Source organism: Pantherophis guttatus, chromosome 3 (assembly GCF_059756535.1).
Source record: "Pantherophis guttatus breed Tessera chromosome 3, ASM5975653v1, whole genome shotgun sequence".
NCBI classification, from domain to species: domain Eukaryota; kingdom Metazoa; phylum Chordata; class Lepidosauria; order Squamata; family Colubridae; genus Pantherophis; species Pantherophis guttatus.
The window spans coordinates 61,615,287-61,634,355 of NC_142065.1; the positions used below are offsets into that span (position 1 = coordinate 61,615,287).

Below are 19,069 nucleotides of genomic sequence, written 5' to 3' on the forward strand. Positions count from 1 at the left end.
CAATATGCCATAGGACTACTCTCCAAGGATACCTCAACTGCATAAAGAATAAAAGTTGGATTTTGTTTGAAATTTGAGGTCTTTAGATCCAGCTCTTTGTATAGCCCACCGGCCAGAAATATATGAAAAGAAAATGTTTTTCTATTTATTCTTAGATGTCTTGCAGAAATATTTGTTTCAAGATATGATATATAGACCCAGAAATAAATAAAAAATCCAAAACTTTATATGCTTGTTTCACCCCTTTTCACAGTATCATATTAATGTTTATTTGCCATTTATTTTTCTCTGTTAGACCTCCTAATAGTTAGTGTTCTTTCTAAATTCTTTTGGTCCTACATTTATGTAGCACTAGCATTACAGAATACACCATCCACTTTAATTTATCTTTCCTCATCTGTTCAATAATGTCTGTGTTACTTTCATTTATTGTCAGGCCTATTGATCCTCTTCTAATCTAATTCTCATCATTATGCTGTCTCTATTCTTTTAGTGACACTTGGAAGTCCTTGAGAATGGGAAGCATGCCTTCATGACTACTAAACTAAAAAGTTCTCCTTTTGCCAAGTTCTGTTCATTCAGTCTCATCTTTGTGAACTGAAAGTTTCAGTATTTCTGTAATCAAATGTTATCTAGTGAATGAACACAGTTCCTAAAGGCTACTTGAACCTCTCTGACAAGTAGAGGACTATGCATCACTTCGGATTCAAAGGCAAAAAAGGTGCTTTAGAGCACCTGCCTGCAATTCCTAAAGTTAAATGTGTCCTTTCCCAGGATCATATGGAAGTTGTGGAGGGTTGTCACACAATCCTGAGAAATGGTGCAGCTACTTTCAGCAGTTGCAGATAAGTACAAAATTTGCACTATGTGAACCAAAAAGCTTTTTTTTTTTTTTTTTTTGCCTTTGGATCCTAAATCCTAGGACCCAGTTCCTCCTTAGAACAAAAATTTATGATTAATAGATATGTATTTTTCTGTCATGAAAACTCTGCTATTATCTTGTTCTTATAAATTTAACTTGTTGACCTATCAGCACTAGGCAAATTATAAACCAAGATTGATGATTGATTGATTCCCAACAAATTGACGTTGGGTATTAGCAACAACACAGTTTTTCTCCACGAATAAACCGATATAACATCTAATATCTTTCATAATAAATCTGTGGTCCTTTCCCCATTGCCATTGCTTTCATTCCCTAACTTTTCAAAAACACTTTCTAATTACCACAGTCTTCTTTACTTAAGCTGACCTGAAAACCACAATGCTACTTGAGGCTATTGATTCTGTTAGAGATGTAGATCCAACAGCCACTTGAGTTTTCAGAACTTCATGACCCACTGAAAAAAAGGAAGAAGTGGGCTACAAACAGAGAATTATGGATTTACTAAGTCCTTTGCTTGTCTGTACTCTTTAGAAATGTTCCAGCTTTTTGGCTAATACATTATTAATCTGAGGTAACTTTTTTCTGCCTTTTTGCTAAAGTTAACACATAGAGTACATGCCCTTGGACTATCCTCCTGGTCGGATATGGCTTTGCCTATGTACATAATATATTTCCTGTAAATAAATCTCCTCTTCCTTATAATAATAAAACCTTCTATCTCTCTTTCTCTCCCTCTCTCTCTCTCCCCCTCTCTCTCTCCACACACACACACACATGAAAAGACGACATAACATTTCTGACTGAATCTTGATAAAGCTAGAAATACATTTGCTCCTATGCTGAAAAGATATGGTATCTGGAACCATTGCAGTTGTCATAGGAGGTTCTCTAAGTTGCTCATAAGAATTTGTTCTTCCTAGTTATAGCTTTTTTTGCTTCCTTCTTATATTTACCCCATACATAATTTATATTCACAACAAAAGTTAAAATGAATCTTATCTTATCCTGACTACTTCAATTATTGCAAGGGAACCACCTCTCTGTATCTTAATTCTGGAGCTATCATTATTCAGAATATTTGAATAGAATCCACATACCACAATCCATCAAGTACTGTTATTATTTGTATTTCATTGTATTTCATTCTAATAACTACACTGTTGTTCTTCACTTCAAATTCAAATTTAAATATATGGATTTGTCCCTGAATATAGCTGTACTTGGCTGACCTTAAAATATTTTATTGCTGAAATTCTTTATTACATTTTTCTGACTTAAGACTTTAAACTTTGAGAATTCTTTTAACCTTTTCTCCTGATAATATATTCCCCCTTTTTCTTCCCTTTCAGCAGTTAACTTCTCTTCCTTGGTATTGATGCCCTTAGGGATTTTTGCTGACTTTTTCAATTTAATTCTAGCCATAATTAACTCAGGGTGAGTACAAAAAGTACAAAGAAAGTATTATTATCTGTAAATTAACAAATTCATTTAAGATTAGATTATCTGCAAGATGGTCCTCACTACTTTTTTGTTCTTTGTTTCATTATCTAAAACTCTAAACCCAAATGAAACACATCATAAACAGGTCAATTCTTTTCTTATCATAAGATGTGTTCACAGAAGCTTTATTCAAAGATATTTCAATACAGTTGAATACTAACTCTTCTGAAAACTATGCAAGAGACTTCTAAACTGCAGATTTTTAGTAACACTCTCTACCTATCCAGTAAATGGATTTCTCTACTCCCTCTATCAGTTCTGTCAAATATAGCTAATTCACTTCACCTGGTTTCTTTACATTTGTTCTGAAGAAGATATAGGGGTCTCACTGCTTAGTTGGCCAATCACCAGAATGGGATAGCAAATAATTTTTTCCTGAAGATATCACAGATATCACCTTTTAATGCCCTTTCCTCCCATCACAAACAACCTCCTTCCATTTCAGCTGGAAGAATTCTATTTAATTACAGGCTAGCTCCAGCAATTCATTGGTTGCTTTATAGAAGAAGAAATGCCCTTTCAACTGAGCCAATCTTATTAGCAGCTCTAATTCCTTTTAGATTTCCTCTATACTCTTCACAACTACACTGTTACATTTGCTTTGTAAAAAGAAGGTTGCTGGTTTGAAACATAATAGTAGTGAACATTACTTTAATTACTATTTTCTTTCTAAAGCTCGCTTCTTTTTTTCTCTGATATTTTTTTAAAATAAGTGTTTTGATACACTATTTCACTATTTTTTCAGCCACTTGAGAGGTAACAGTATTTTGCTCCCAGAACACACAGACATAGACACATACAAAGACACACATACAAACAGATAAATGGTTTCACATATACTTACATTCAGAATTTACACTTATTCATACAACACACATTCGGCTTAATACTATTAAGACACATTCTACTTAATACTGTTAGTAACTGCAATTTAATAATGTGTATACAAGAGTCAATTGAATGTAGTGGTTAAGACATCAGATTAGAAGCTGGGAGAGTGAAAGCTCTAGTGCAGGGGTGTCAAACTAGCACCCGGCGGGCCAGATGCATCACGTGCTGCCTCCGCCCCCACCCGGTTTAATGAAGGGGGGGAAGTCCTGATACGTCACGTGATGCCGCCATGATGACACGACTTTGACACCACTGCTCTAGTGCAATCCGGGTGATTTTCAGCCAATCGCTCTCTCACATAAAATATCACACTCAATCACCAACTAATCTGGTCTTTCAGTTTAAAAAATACAATTCTTTATTCATATAATGCAGCATCAATTCACACTTTCCTTTATCTTTATTATTAGTTGCAGCTATTCATCATCTAAAAATAAACTAATAATGTTAACACTTACCTGAATTAAAACTTTTCACTTTCTTCATGGTTTTTTTTTTAATTTCAACTGCATAGATATACACCTTAACTATTTATTATTAGAAGGGAATCGACTTCAAGATGCACAAATAGAGACTACCCATACAGGTACATCAACTCCTGAATGTACGAACAAATATTTGCTGTTCTGCTTTGTTTGTGTAACAAACTTTTTCCACATCCAAGGATGTTCTAATAATCTCTTTGGTTATAGCCAATCACCTAATCCATTGTCTTTCCCATTTACTTCTTTCAACCTTGCAAGCATAATCATTTTTTAATTATCAGAAATCTTCCACAATTTGTTGCATTCTTTGCAAGTTTCCTGTGATTTCTCCGATTCAAAAGATTCAGAACAAACTCCTCTCATTTTACTTTTATTATATTTTTCTATTGGTTAATGTTCTTGATGGAGATATTGCTTGATGCCAGAAGTCAGTGTTCACTCATTATATATCCTGTCTGTTGTCCACATTTTCATTCCCCATTTTCTGCTACCATGAGAGCTTGCTGTGAAAATCATATACTGTAGATATTCTTCTTTGAAATTTCTGGAATAGTATATTATACAGTCATCTGAGTGATATAATATACCATTTACATGTGAGAAATCACACTCTGCCACAGAAATAATGATTCAATGATTTAAAAAAATATATACATTTAGATAGACATGGAGAAATACCATACACATAGATAAATTGTTCCTAAAAATCAGAGAAGGCTTATTCTTGCAGTTAGTTTGGGCATTTCAGGGGCAGATAACTTCTAGTGATATATTGTGCTGAGAGAAATGCTTCAGTTATTTTTCTCAATAACAGTAAATGAATATTTAATTCCTTACTTGAATGAGACTGTCCTAATGTGGAGAAACTAGATGGATAAGTTCTAACTGGTAACAATGAGACACTACTGTCAATATCTAATACCTTCACATGAACTAGGCAGGCTACTTTCAATTAGTTGGACCCATGTCTTTCTAACTTTATATTTTTCCTTTATGTTGTTTATCCAAATGAAATCATTTTTACTCAAGCTATTTCCCTGGGCTGAGTTACTGTCCTCTTTTTTTTTTCTTTAATGTTTTACTTTGTGAAGCAATTATAACTAAGGCAATTCCATTTGAAAACAGCTTTTAACCATCTGGCAGGCCTTTGCAAAATGAAGTTCTACTTCTTATAGAGTTAACTTTTAAAACATTAAGCTTTATTTTGGTGCCAGTAACATATATATTTTCCCACAGCCTGGAGTTTCATTAGATAAAATTACTAAGTCACAGTGTTATTGCTGTGTTTTTGACATCAATTACTATAATACCAATACAGATAACTCTAGTGACACAAACAGAATTAGACATGAATGTGAGGAATAAGCAGTGGGAGCTAATAAAGTGTGTGTTAAACAGCTACTTATTTCAAAGAAATAATAAACAGAATAAAAACAATAAGGGCCACATGTGGTGCTGTTAACATAAAAAGAATCTATATAAGATATAGATTACTTACTTCAGTGTGGAAGAACTGCCCCTCAGTTGTCAGCCTATGTATTATATTATGTAACGCTAAATAACAGGAAAAGTATTCTGACAGAAAATATATAGATTAGGGAAAGCAATTATTAACCATTAAGAGCCTGCCCTTTCTTGGGAAAATGGGATATACTATTCAATGAATTTCTAATTAGAAACAAATTGCAGCTGTTCATACCAGTAATAGGATATTGACTCACCTACTTTTTGTTTATGGGTGTATCGATAATAGAAATAGGGATATTTTCAACATTTTGAAACAGTTCAGATCAATTTATCTAAAACCAACAGAGGACACTTTCTTCAAGCAAGGAGAAGCCTTTTTTTTTCTTATCATCCATAGAAACAAATTTAAAGGTGTACTGAGTCTGTAATTGTTACTTTTAAGAGTTATGTGAACCTACATTTGTCACTCCCTAGATCCAGAATGATGCCCTGGACACATCAGAACCATTATATGGGGAAGAATCCCTCTCCCTATGATGCTCAGGAAACTTTGTGATTTGTTTTGGTAAAACAAACATATTTTTCACCTTTATCTCATCAAACAACTATGTTAAAGAGGTGGTAACTAATATGTGCTCAGGCCAGGGGATCGGATACCACACATATGAAAAAATATATATAGTTTTGCAGAAAAAAGGGGCCAGCCCCTTGAGGTAGGTCAGTTCAGGAAACAGATGCTACAAAGACTACTGGGACACAATTTCACAGTGTTGATAAATTTAAGGTAAAAGCCTGAAAAGAAAAGTTTCCCCTTTTCATACTAAAGAGAAGTAAAGTGGGGTAATCTTAAATTTCTTTAACTGACTGAGCTGATTTTATTTCACTGTTTTTGCAGTCTTTCTTCAAGATTATCTCTGTACTCCTCAATGATAATTGCATAGAAAAAATACATTTTATTTTATTTATTCAGTGCCTTCAAGTCAGTGCTACTTCCCAGCAACTTCCTGGATAACTCTCTGAAGTTTTCTTGGGAAATTTTCAGAGGTGATTTGTCATTGCCTCCTTCCTGGGCTGAGAAAATGACACTGGTCCATGGTCACCCAAAAGGCTTTCAGAAAAGTATGCACCCATTACGTATTTTGAAGAAAAAAGAGCATTACAAAGTCCACATGATAATATTTGTGGATGTAAAGCTGCTTAGTATGAATACATACACACACACACACACACACACAGAGAGAGAGAGAGAGAGAGAGAGAGAGAGAGAGAGAGAGACAGAGAGACAGAGAGAGAGAGAGAGACAGAGAGAGAGAGAGAGAGAGAGACAGAGAGAGAGAGAGAGAGAGACAGAGACAGAGACAGAGACAGAGACAGAGAGAGAGTGAGAGTGAGAGTTGGGGGAGAGGAGTTCAAAAGGGAGAAAATATGAAATGAAAAAAAATGTCAAGTACATGTGGAACTAAAATAAAACAGATTTATTTCTATATTCTGCCAACATTCTCATTGCATAACATTACTGGCAAAATTATCTGGTATAACGTGATTTTCCTGGTATATTTTTAGTAGTTGTATCATCTCTGGCATTCAGCCAAATCCATATATTCTCTCAGCTGTTGCATCTTGAATACAGCATTGTTCTTATTTTATTGTTGTCGGGGGGGGGGACCCACCCAGAGCAGTAAGCTTGGTTCCATCCTGTTTACCATTAGCTTTCTTTGTTCCCTACTTCTTCCATTAAGTGGAATCATTTCTGAAACAAAGGCAATCAAGACGTTTGTCCGAAGTGTCTGCCTTATGTCAATTTAAAAGGAAAGGGTCTGGACATATTCTGTACTGCTACAGCTGCATCACAGATGGGTTTCTGCTGCTCTTCAATCACATTTGGTACACGGCAGATTTGAATTTGGCCTATCTTGATACTGCCGTTTAATTCTGTAAAATCATATGGGTATATCAAAAAGCATATATCCAATCCATTTAAGTTATTCAGAATGGAATAAAAACAAGTAATGAGATATAAGGTGGGGCCCCAAACAGACAGCGTTTTTAAAAAGGAGGAAGCAGAAATGTGTGTCTTGACCGAAGAGTGGGGGGGGGGCAACAACTCCACTCCTCCTTTCAGTAATTTCCTGTAAAAGGCAACAAGATATCCAGTCAATCAGGATGCCTCAAAGGAACAGCTCTACACACAGCATTCCGGCTTTTTAATTTTGAGAGATTAATCTATTGAGCAATCTTGCCTTGTACCATTTTGTCATAACATTGATTCACTCGCTGGGAAGCTATAAGTTTCTATATGTAAGACATTATGATTGAAATAACTGCATAAAGAACAGAACAAACCAAAAAAAAAGAGTACATCTTCTTGCACAACTATACCTGAATACTTGTGGAAAGAATGAAAAGAGAGCGAGCCTGCTTTTTTATTCTTTTTAACCATAATAGACTTTGGGAAGTTTGTGAGCCCAGGAAACTACAGCAGCAAAAAGATACATATAAGCCTGTTTGACAAGCAGAACATCATACAAAATGGTCTCCAAACTATGGTTCACCAACAATTGAACAGCAGCCTTCACTAAAATTAGTTTATTATTAGCATTTCTTTGCTAAAAAGGCCATATTGAAATTATAGGAGTGAAAGGAGTGAAAACTAGTTTAGTCTAGCGGCTAAGGCACCCAGGCTAGAAACCAGGAGACTCTGAGTTGTAGTCTCATGAAACTGGTTGGGTGACTTTGTACCGGTCAGTCTCTCTCAGCCCAACTCACCTCATGGAGATGTTGCTGTGGGGAAAATAGGAGGAAGAAGGAGTATTAGCTATATTTGCTGCCTTCAGTTATGTTTAATAAATAATAAAAGTGGGATATGAATTAAAAAATAAATAAAAATAAGTTGGTGTCAGCTTTGGAAGCCATATTAGGCCAGAAGCTTCAATGCTGCCACCTTCTCATGTGTGGGAAAATAGGAGGGGGGGGGGATTAAGGAGAGAGGTCGTTAGTAGACATAATAGCATTCTTCCTGTCGGTCAAGGTCAGGGCGATCCAGCATCTGGAGAAGCAGTGGTCAGGGGGCTGGGTCAAGATGGAACAGACGTTGATTGGAGCATGTGATCAACTGGGGAGAAAGGAGATGGTTTGGGGGGTTTTGACTTACTGAGGGAAAACCCGGACTTTTCAGATTCGGGTTTTCCCAGATGTGCCAGTTTGCCTATTCTAGTAAAGAGAACTTTGGAAAATGCTTGCTTCCGCATCTTTATTTGGAGTGGGGTTTTTCTGGAACGCTGACAGTTGGCTAATGGACTAAGATACGACCTTCCTTCTCATATGCATCTTGTTCTCCTCCTCTTCAGTAATTTTCAAATTTAATGTTACTATTTATCATATTGGCATTTTTACTGATTGATTGTAAGTTGCCTAGAGGCACCTTTAGCAAGATGAATGGCATATGTTTAATAAATAAATAAATATAAATAAATAAATAAATTTGCTGATTTAGGTGGGTTTTTTTGTTTCTATTTATTATTTTTAAACTCCCACATCTTCAATCTATGACCATATATTTTGACAAAAATAACTTTTCTGAAGATATTCTGGAGAATACAAAGTAAACAAACAATGATGTTAATAACCAGTAGTTTATATAACATTATACATTACATAACATTATGTAAAGCACCTTTATCTTCATTATCACTTGCCATAAATTTCCTTTAGGCCCCCAATTGATTTATGGATTATATTAGGATGGAAAACCTTTTATTGGCTGTTGGACTTTTTAAATATTTCAGTAAGAAAGAAATAGAGTTTCTAGCTAACGTAGTCAACAATGTAGCTAACATAGTCAGTGATATAAAGTGAGAATGGCCTTGACAAACAAATAGATAAGGTAGGATGATTTTCCACTTTTCTGGAATAGGAGATATTTGGGGAACCCCTTTCTTTTTGAACTGTGCTACGTTTATTTTAAGGTTTACACTACTTTTATGTTTACACAGTTTCTGTTTCAAAGGAGCAAAAAGCTTCAGTACAAAATTGCAGCAATTGCAGTCAAGGGGAGGCAGGAGCCAGAAGTGGCTTTAGGGCTACAAGTTGTCTTCTTCAAGACTGGCATTGTGGCAGACAGAAGTCATTGTGCTCCTATTAGCACTCTGGTCTTGCCAAGTGAATTCTTTCAGTAGCAAAGGAATTATCCAACCTTTTATGGTTTCCAAAACATCACTATAACACCTCTGTCTACCCTGGGCCATTTATTAATATTATTTTTTTTTTAAAGATGCATTTTATTTAACCAGCAATAATTGGCTCTGTCTAAAACAGGATATTATGTCAGCTGTTGTAGCATAAAACTCTTGCTCCCTGGAACTGAGCTTCTCATGTATTTTATATCTATTAGATGTAAATGATGAATGCTGTGATTATAATTTCTCAAACCATTCTCCTTGCTCCCTCCCTCCACTTTAAAACAACCCTGCCTCCTATTTGGTAATTTATTCCTGTGCCTTTGCATGTGAGGTTGCTTGAATGGCTTCTAGGTTAAAACTGCATTTATCTACATTCTGATGTAGTTGTACCAAAATAATGGGACAAAGAGGAAACACCAGCATGCAGTAGGTAGACACTGATACATATTCATTGCTGATTTTCCTATCATTTGAAGCCATTTTTCATCCTGTGTATTCAATTGAGCCATATAGAAATGCTGGCTTAAACTCAAGCTTCAGTACATTTTGGTGCAAAAACAACCCAAAATATTTTTTTTTCATTGTTCCTCTCACTGGTAGTTTGCAGGTTGCCTCTGATCCCATAGAACAGCACATGTAGTCCAAAGAATAGTTTACAAATTACTGTCTGAAAGTATACTAAATTCTAGTTTATTTACTGGTCTGTTGTATTTTTATTTTTCCAATTGCAAACATCAGGTTTACTATTTTTTTAAATTGCAGTCTGTTGCCCTAAAAACAATTTTGTATGAATATATGTTAAGAATCCTAGATTCATGTACACATAAATTTCATTCAAGCAAAGAACCCAATGTGATTTTCTGCTCATGGAGTTTCAATAGAAAATGAGAGAAAAATACCGCCACAAAGGCTCCCTAGGGAAACATACAGCTATGCTTTCCTAAAAAAATATATTTTTAGATTTTATAGGACATCATGTCACTTTATATCTTTTATTATTATCTTCTAAAGGATTCTTCTAACTTCTAATCAATGTAACCAAAAGGATTTATGTTTATGTTCACATTTAAAAACTAACAGTTTATGCAGTCAAGTCACACTAGATTTCATCATGAAATTTCTGTGATTAGTACAAGAGAATGAGAAACTTCCAGAATAAAGCATATATCTTTGCTGGTGTTTTTTAAGCTCACAAGACATTGTCTCCATACATACAGGATGAATACCAACTTTAACTGAATACAAGTTGCAACAGAGTTCATCATTTTACACAGGAAGTAGCTGACTGCTCCCCTGAGAACAGCATGTTTTGTAGTTAGTAAAATAGCTCTGATGTGTAAAGAGTAACTCGTGAAGTAATATCAGTCCATCATTTCAAACCAATTTCACAGCTGCAGGAAGGGTGAAGAAAGTTTCCATACGTGAGTGAGCAAGGAAAATTTATCCTCATTCTGTTTATGAATTCCATTGTACCAGATATCTATATCTGGGATTTTATTGTGTGAAAGAGAAGCAACACATAAGAACACAGTATACAGTGTAAATGCTCCAATTTATAGAGTATAGTAAAAATAGGTGACAGATTTCTTTGTATTCATATCAAGCTTCAATTGCTGTTCTGGATACTAAAGAGAAAGATTGATTTTCTTATGAAATGGAGCTCTGGCGTATTACTTTAAGCTGTAAATTCTGGGTACTGACAACATGGGTCAATGCATTCATGACATAGACTGAAGGGAACAAAAACCATCAAAATCACTAGTCTGTGTTTTAGAGATTACTTAAAAGCCTGTCCCTTTTATTGATAATGTCATAGCAATACTATAGTAACATTGCCACCAATGAAAACAATAAAGGGCTGGAAAACATTCTGAAATACGCAGAAAATTTAATATGAGCAGTATATCACAGGGGGATATTTTCAATGGAGTGCCAAGATGTTTTTACACAGAATACCACTGAGTAAGTATTGGACCAAATCTGAGTTGATGTGAAGCTGCTTTAATCGTAAGCGGGAATGACCCCGGGAGACTGGGCAAGGCAACATAGCCAAAGGAATGGTAAGATAAAAGGCAGCTTAGCTTGTAGCAGGAATGCAGCTGGGGCAAGAGGCTCAGTATTCATTTATTAGTCCAATTTATATGCCGCCCTTCTCCGTAGACTCAGGGCGGCTTACAATGCATTATAGCAATAGCCTACATACTTTTTTTTGTATATACCTGCTTATTAGGGCTTTTGGGGACCCCTAAGCGGTGTTGTTCTATACAAAGTTGGCTTATTGCCCCCACAATCCAGGTTCTCAATTTACCTACCTCGAAAGGATGGAAGGCTGAGTCAACTTTGAGCCTGGTGAGATTTGAACTTGCACTAACTGCAGGCAGCTGGCAGCTAAGTGCTAGCACTTAACAGCACTTTAGTCCACTGCACCACCAAGGCTCTTGGTAGTAGACACTCTCCCTAGTTTTCTGAGTTGTAAAAGGGATGGGAGGAGCGAAGTACTTTCAGACTTGCAAGATTCTGTTAATGTATCTTTACAATGAAGTAGAATGAGCTCATCTGGTCATTCCTGTCTGGTTTAGCTTGCAAGTCAGACAACTTCACAATGACTGTAATCTAGAGTACAGCATAACCAATATGAAACTTTCAGGGGGGAAAAAAGCATTACTTACTATACTGTGTGTTTTAATTAATTAAAATATGTGAGTCTTTATCACTATGATTATTTGCCAAAGCTAGTTGACATGGCAGATATTTGGGCTACAACTAGAAGGTCTGTAATAGAGGAAATTGCATTTTATTCCAGTATGGACAATGTGATTGAGCATAATTGAACTGTAACTGGCAGCTGCACCATCTATGACACATTTTCAGCATGGACATAACTTTTGGCAGTGCTGTTCATAGGGAAAGCCAAAGTAGGCAGGGTGGCAAATGTAGCAACACAATCTAAACCCCTACCCTTTGTACATGTGTGTGAAATTAGCAGACCTACAAAAGGGGTGGTGATTAAACTGCAATATCACATTTGTTAGTTTCTCTGTTTTGATCCCCACCTCTTCCCACAGACACAGCTGATTGTTGGGTAGTCAAATTTTCTTCCCACCACCATGGCTGAATATCACACATTTGTAGTACTGTACTTCATGTGTCTGGTACTTGGTTGTCTAGGAAATAAACTTATGAATAGAATAAAGAGAACGTATGCCTATAGCATGAAAAGAAAGGGTCAAATTCAGATGCTTTAGAGAAGAGAATAAGGATAACCTCAGCTCAGAGGAAGTCTATTCATCCCTTAGCATTTGGGTGAAATGATCTAAAGCAATAACAGGCATAACACAGAGGTTGCTATCTCATTCCTGGCACTGAGGTTCTGCTTATTTGGGCTTGTAGAAAGAGTACATCTAGACTTAGAATTGCAATACCCTAGGTTAATCAGACTTTATAGAAAATGACACATACAGGGTCACATAAAAAGAAGGCAGCCTTTCTCTCTTAAATGTCAGAACATGTTCTATAGATATTTCTCTGATAGGGAGCATGGCCCATGATAATGGAGATTCGTCTACATTCTGGGGAAACTATAACTATAATTTGCTCTGACAAGTTAAATAAAATTTTAAATACAGTTAAACCAAAACAAACAAGGCACAGCCATAGCTTTGTGATAGAATACACATTTTGCATGTACTACACTTCAGACAATTCCCAGCATAGACTCTTAACGTAGGGTAAATGCCTAGATTTGGTGGCTGAAGGCCACATTTGATATTTGGAAGGAGGTCACAACCAGCAGCAGGATGATGCAAATAGGCAGGAGGTTTTTTTGAGATGTTTTGCACATTTGTTTGTTTGTTAAGATTATTATAGGACTTACTCTATGGTTCTTCCATCAAAACTACAGAAAACCACTAATTTTTAATCAAAGGAGGCTCAGAGATTGCATGCGGAGTTTCAGATGAAAATAGAATATTGAAGAATCTGTGCCAGTCTGATTGGACAGTACAGAGTTAGGATAGCTAAGGACCAGATTTTGTAATCTGATGTATTTATATGATCTGAATAACAGAACTATAGAGGGCACATAGAGATAAACAGTATCTATATACCATTCAAAAGAGACAATCAAAAAGATAAAATGGAATCAAGAAGACCAAAAAACCTCTTTGTCAGCAATCAAAACCCAGATAAAGGAAAGATTTGACACCAGGATTAATACCAGGCCAACAATTAAGCTGTAAACAATACCCTAATTAAGGAACTACTAGCTGAGACAAACAAGTAGTAGGCAATAGCCTGATCAAGGAACTACCAAAGGGTCTATGACAATTCGCCGCAGCCAGCTCACCATGACTAACCTGCCACAGCCAACTCACCATGGCCAACTTGCCACGGCCAACTCGCTGCAAGACAACTCACTGTAGGACAAGAGTTACACTAATATCAAAGAAATGATGGAATAGAATCATTAAAGAAAGGACCCGGTTTGTGAGGGCACTAAGCTTACTTTGTATAAAAAAGAACACCGCTTGGGGGGACCCAAAAGCCCTACAAAGCAGGTATATACAAAAGTATGAAGGCTATTGCTCAATGCATTGTAAGCCGCCCTGAGTTTCTGGAGAAGGGCGGCATATAAATCGAACCAATAAATAAATAAAGGATGCAAAAGGAGGGACAGAATGAATTGTGAATGGCAAAAATCAAAATATTTTTTATTTATTTTAAATAATTAAATAGAATTGTTAAATGGTCCCACAACGAGCTGTCTTTCAGCGAGTTGGCTGTGGCAAGTTCGCCCGCTGCAAGTTAGCTGTGGTGAGTTGGCTGTGGCAAGTTGGCCATGGTGAGTTGTCCCATTTCCATACCAAGAACACACCCACCAATACTGATAGGCCAAGCCATTTTATATATAAGTGAGAGCAAATCCCGCTCCCTTCTAGCACTGATGATATTACTAAGATAATTCTAAACATAGGGCCAAAGCACTTTTTCTAAACAGTTTTCCAGATAGTTTTTCTTAATATAATGTGGTTTTCTGCATGTTTCCTTTATATATTTTTTTCAGTTGTGCACTGTATTTTAATATTCAGAAATGTATGGCTATTTAATTGATTTGATTTGATTTAAATCCCATCTTTCTGTTTTAATGAATACTCAAGACATTCTAGTTGAGCTCTTTGGCACATTGAAATGAAAACACTTCTTTTTGTTTTATCTCACTGTAACGAATGTTAATATTATTAACCTTATTAGAAAAAAGATTATTCTAGAAGTTAGCTCAATTAAAGTACAGGATATAGTTAATCATTTCAATTAACATTTCTAAGAATTAAAACATATTTTATTTGGATGTATACCGAGATCAATTTGCTATCATGTCATACAATGATTTCTTCTTGTGCAATTTACATGTCCTCTCAGCTGAGGCACAAACTTTTTGGTTCTGAAAAAGCCATTAAAGCTCTAATGTAAATAAAGCAATGACAGCAGGTTGAGTTAAATGCTTTTGTTTGTCTTGTAAAACAATAATTATAGGAAATGTATTGGATTTAATATGCAGATTTCTATTAGAGCTCCCTCTTTTGACAATAAATATGGTTCACAGACTCAGCTGAAGCTAATCAGGGTGTTGTCATTTGTGGAATAAATACACCGGGTCAGAGTCAGATTTTGCTAATGGTTGTAGAAAAAGGCATCCAGTTCTCCTTGTAGCTATTCAAAAGAGAGACAGACAGAACAGCAAATTTCTCACACTGGTTTTCTTATGTTTAGGTTTCTGAGGTTAAGGCACCTTTAACAGAAAAGAGAGAAGACTCTAATAGCAGGGTTGACTGTATCATTCAGTCATATCTCCATACAGGTAGTCCTTGATTTACAACAGTTCATTTAGCAACCGTTCAAATTACAACAGCACTGAAAAAAAGGGACAAGACCGTTTTTCACACTTAAGACTGTTGTAGCATCCCCATGGTCATATGATTTACATTCAGATGCTTGACAATGCGCTCATATTTATTACCATTGTAGTGTCCCAAGGTCACGTGATTCCCCTTTAGTGACCTTCTGACAAGCAAAGTCAATGGGGAAACCAGATTCACTTAACAACTCGGTTACTAACTTAACAGCTGGAGCAATTCACTTAACAAATGTGGCAAAATAAGTCGTAAAATGGGGCAAAGCTCACTTAACAAATTTCTCACTTAACCTCAAAAATGTGAAGCTCCATTGTGGTTATTTCTGGAAACTGCTGAAAAGTCATCCTTCTATTTCTTGCAGCTGAATTTCAGTGGAATATTTTTGGGGGGGCAGGGGCTCCAAAACAGTGGTGGGTTGCCGCCGGTTCGGACCGGTTCGCAAGATGCACAGAAGCAAGGCGCGCACACGAGCGAAGCAAGCAAGTGCACGCGATCCCATTGCGAACCGGTAGTAAAGGTAAGTAGAACCCATCCCTGCTCCAAAGGCTACCAAAATGAGCTTAAGGTGTTATGTCCAAAAGCAGAACAAGGAATTTAAATCCCCTGCTCGTTTTGCCTAGCTGAAGATTCAGCAATTTGACCTCATTTTACTGCGCAACAGTAGCAACAGAAGATTCTGCTATTATGATGATAAATCTTTCTGAGATAAATGCTAGGTAGAAGAAAAAGATTACTACATGTGTAGACCCAACATTCTTGCAGAGAAGGGAGAGAGAAAGATCTATTGATCTGTAAGAATATTCTGGTTACCTGATAATTTTCAATGGTAGAAAACGAAGAAACAAACAAACCAAAGTCCCATTTTAAATACACATATTACTTGAGTTTTGTTGGAGTACTCATTCTTTGTCTCTCCAAGAAGAGCAAAATTCCTTGGAGCCTTGGTAGTACAGTGGTTTAAAGCACCCTGTTATTAAGACCAGATGCCTGCAATTACTGCAGGTTCAACTCTCGCCAGGCTCAAGGTTGACTCAGCCTTCCATTCTTTCTAAGGTAGGTAAATTGAGGACCCAGTTGTGGGGGCAATAAGCTGACTTTGTATAAATATACAAAAGAATGAAGGCTATTGCTTAGCACATTGTAAGCCGCCCTGAGTCTCCGGAGAAGGGCGGCATATAAATCAAATTTAAAAAAAAAATTAAAAAAAATTAATGGAATGTTTTGAGTATCAGAGTAGCTTGTAACTAGGAAAGTGAAAAAATCTGGTACAAAAGCCTGAATAATCTTGAAATCCTCTCCAAAACATTAGATGCTACTTGATTATTTAAGGAATATATTTATATAAAAAGGAAGCCAGCCTATTATTAGAACCATAACATTAGAAAAATATTTTTACGTTTTTAGCTTTTTGATGTCCACTGTGCTTTGCGTACTTTGTTTTACAGACAATTCCTTATATAAACTACATGCAGTAAAAGCTAAGAATACACCATATAGTCCATCTTTTATAGAAGGTAGACCATATAAATCATACAACATATGGAACCTAAGAACCAGTTTGATGTAGTGGTTAAGGCAGTGATGGTGAACCTTTTCGGCACTCGGTGGGGAGTGTGTGTGCATGCATGCGGCACCAAGTGCCAAAAAGGAGCACTTCGTGTACAAAGGCCAGCTGATTGTCATGTGTGCATGCATGCCAGAAACCTGGAAGAGGAACGGGCAACACGTGCCACTTCGGGCACATGTGTCACAGGTTCACCAACAGGTTAAGGGATGTGACTAGAAACCAGGAACTGTGAGTTCTAGTCCCACCATGGGCACAAAGTCAGCTGGGTGACCTTGGGCCAGTCACCACCTCTCAGCCCTAGGAAGGAGGGAATGGCAAACTGCTTCTGAAAAGCCTTGCCAAGAAAACTACAGAAACCTATCCAGGCAGTTTCCAAGAGTTGGACACAATCAAAAGGAAAAAAATAATAATTGAACTTATAGTCTGTTTCTGGTACTTATCTGAGCATACCTTGTAGTCATCAGGCTACGCTATTATTAATAAGAAAAAAATGAAATTTGTTTTCTATAGGAGTCGATATATATAGCATTCATTTCAGATATTAACATAATACCAAAAAAGTACAGTTCCCCTAGGAAAAATTACTCATATCCTTCATACTGTAGTTTCAATGTGACCTTTTTTGCAACACAATTAGAATATATTATATTGCCACATTCACATGTACACTTGGAAAAAACCCCGTCAATTTATTAAGGAAAACATCAGAGAACAGAATGCAGATGCTATTAACTATAGATGTAATATATATGAGTTTCCAGCCTTTGTTATCTATAGAATTTTCTATTTTCTTCAGTATTCCTCCATCCAACCAAGCTAATAAGAGATTAAAAGCAGGAAAGCAAACATAAGAAAAGAATTTATATAGCATTAGATAGAGAGGGCAGCTTTGTGCCACCTTCCATTACACTGGGAAAAAAAATGACACCAATAAATCTGGTACAGAGCAAGGACAGCAAAAAGCTTGTGTTAGTATTGGTCTTGGCCTATTTATGTGCTCTGGGAAAAAGAAGAATGGTATGCGTTCCACCTGAGAATCATAAAACATATTGATAGTAGGAAATGAACTTTGGGCTTATGGGGCATCAGTGCTAGTAGAAGAGTTAGTTTGATGATCGTCAGCAAGAACGGTGCCTGGGCTTTTGTATACCTATATACATTTTATATATACATATGACATATACCATGTCATTATATGGATTTTTATTGATTTTAATTAATTAATTTTATTAATTAGGTAAAACAGCAAAAAAAAGCAAAAACAAAGAGATGGGAAAGTAATACATGTACAGAGGACATCCAAATCAAGCCAGACCAAAGACAAAGCCTGACCACAGAAACATTTTACTACCTAGTTTACATTATATATATTTGAAATGGTTGCAATTTTCTTCGAAACACTTCCTTGCTCATTTACTGCGTGACCTTTGAATATTCCCAAGTACAGTAACATTTTCTCTGAAATTAATTAATAAAACTTATTAATTTTATTCTTAGAGACAAGTATTGGAAATGACCTTGGAAGTTGTTGCAGACCAACTGTGCAGAATCTATTAGAAGATATTAGTAGAAGATACAGTTCCTGTAATTGGAACTGGAGAACTACAGAAGATGATGGCTGTTAAGCTAACATCTGTATCCGGGAGTTTATCATCTTTGGTCTTGGATGAGCTTGCACCATCTCAGACAGATCCAATGTGTAACCTAGAGGTCCTCTTGGACTCATGGCTCTGGTTCAAAGAACCTAGGAAGGCTTTTGATCAACTCAACTGGATAAGAAGACTTTCCTCTGGGTCACTTGTGTCCTAGTCATCTCCCATTTGGACTATTGTAATGTTTTCTATATGGACTATCCTTAAAAGCTTCAGCTGGTGCAGAAGGTGGCCACACAAGCTATATGGAGTGCCCAAAGAAGGACATGTGTAACACCTCTGCTCCACAAGCTGAACTGGGTGCCAATTTGCTTCTGGGTACGATTCAAGGTGTGTTTGTGACCTATAAAGCCTGGCTACTTATGGAATCATCATCATCCCATTACATCAGCCTGTACCACCCATTCAGGCAGGGAAGCCTGTACCAAGAGTCGTGACGGTGCAGTGGTTAGAATGCAGTACTGCAGGTTGACTCTGCCCACTGCCAGGAGTTCAATCCTGACTGGCTCAAAGTTGACTCAGCCTTCCATC

At 36.5% G+C, this 19,069-nt stretch overlaps 1 protein-coding gene across 3 annotated transcripts in view; it reads right to left on the reverse strand.

Moving 5' to 3' along the window:
- The window catches only part of LOC117664199 (AGBL carboxypeptidase 4), an 836,143-nt gene that overhangs the window by 453,796 nt on the left and 363,278 nt on the right, over window positions 1-19,069 (reverse strand). The gene's annotated exons all lie outside the window — the stretch shown is intronic.